General features: G+C 38.4%; 1 pseudogene; it reads right to left on the bottom strand.

The window, feature by feature from the left end:
* Positions 1-348: 348 nt before the first annotated feature.
* LOC102896476 lies at positions 349-605 on the bottom strand (annotated as a pseudogene).
* Positions 606-1095: the final 490 nt, after the last annotated feature.

Genomic DNA, 1095 nt, shown 5'->3' with positions numbered 1-1095 from the left:
TCTCTCATTTCTGATTTTGTTTGTTTCTTTTTTTTCTTCCTTATTAAGTCTATACAGGGGTTTGCCAATTTTATAGATCTTTTCAAAGAACCAGCTCTTTGTTCCATTATTTTTTTCTATTGCCTTTTTCTTCTCTAGTTCATTTAATTTTGCTCTAATTTTTTGATGCATGCAAGAGTGAGAATTCCAAACAAGTTGAAACAATGAGGGAAGAGAACTCCCCAAAGTCCCTGAAGGATGTTGGATGTGAGTAAACAGCAGTCCTTTCCTTTGTAATGGACAAGGGAGGAGCTACAAACTCTGGAGACTCAAGGCTGGGGTCAGGGGTCAGGGGCTTTCCAGAGGCCATCACAAGAAGGCATTTCACCACTCTAAAAGGCACCCAATGCCGTCCCAGGACTGTTTGGCGTTGGTGCTGCAGGTATCCTTTAGCCATTGACGGAAGAAGTCTTCATCTTTCTTTAGTGCCAGAAACTGGCCAGGGACCACAATGCTCCTTTCCTCTAGCTTCTTGTCCAGGACTTCAGCAATCCTGGCCAGGATCCCCACTGGCTTTTTCCCATGGGCTCTGCCATGAAGTATTGGTGCTTTGGGGAGGTCGTCATCTTGAACAGGATTAATCGAAAGCTTTAGTTCCCATTAGAGCTACTCCCCAATGTTTAGATTTTAAGTGAAAATTAAAGTGCTGAAAGGATTTGGCTGACACTTTTGAAGCTCTGAGTTATGTAGTATAACGAGAAATTTAGTATTTTTTTTTCAGTCCTGGGAGATATTTTTTATTAACTTGATAATCTTAATTAGAACATGGAAAAACTTATCTTGAGGTTATTTTAATTACTGGCATTTTTAGATTATGAGCTTGAAATCATTAAAGGTAGCATGGTGTCAATCTATGGCATATTTTTTAATCCATACAAAAATTCAGATATTTGAACTGAAACTGAAATAAACTGCAACTCTTTGAATTTCCAGTGCTACTTTTATTCGGAAAAACTGGAACTCAACTAAAGATGACTGGGAATGAAATATAAAGGCATGGAGACAGGAGTGTCTGTGAATTGCAAATTGGATATTCTGTAATTAGAAAGATACAGT

Source organism: Pteropus alecto, unplaced genomic scaffold (genome assembly GCF_000325575.1).
Source record: "Pteropus alecto unplaced genomic scaffold, ASM32557v1 scaffold119, whole genome shotgun sequence".
Taxonomy (NCBI): Eukaryota; Metazoa; Chordata; class Mammalia; order Chiroptera; family Pteropodidae; genus Pteropus; species Pteropus alecto.
The sequence above is the reverse complement of the archived record's forward strand: the minus strand, read 5'-3'. Positions and strand labels throughout refer to the sequence as shown.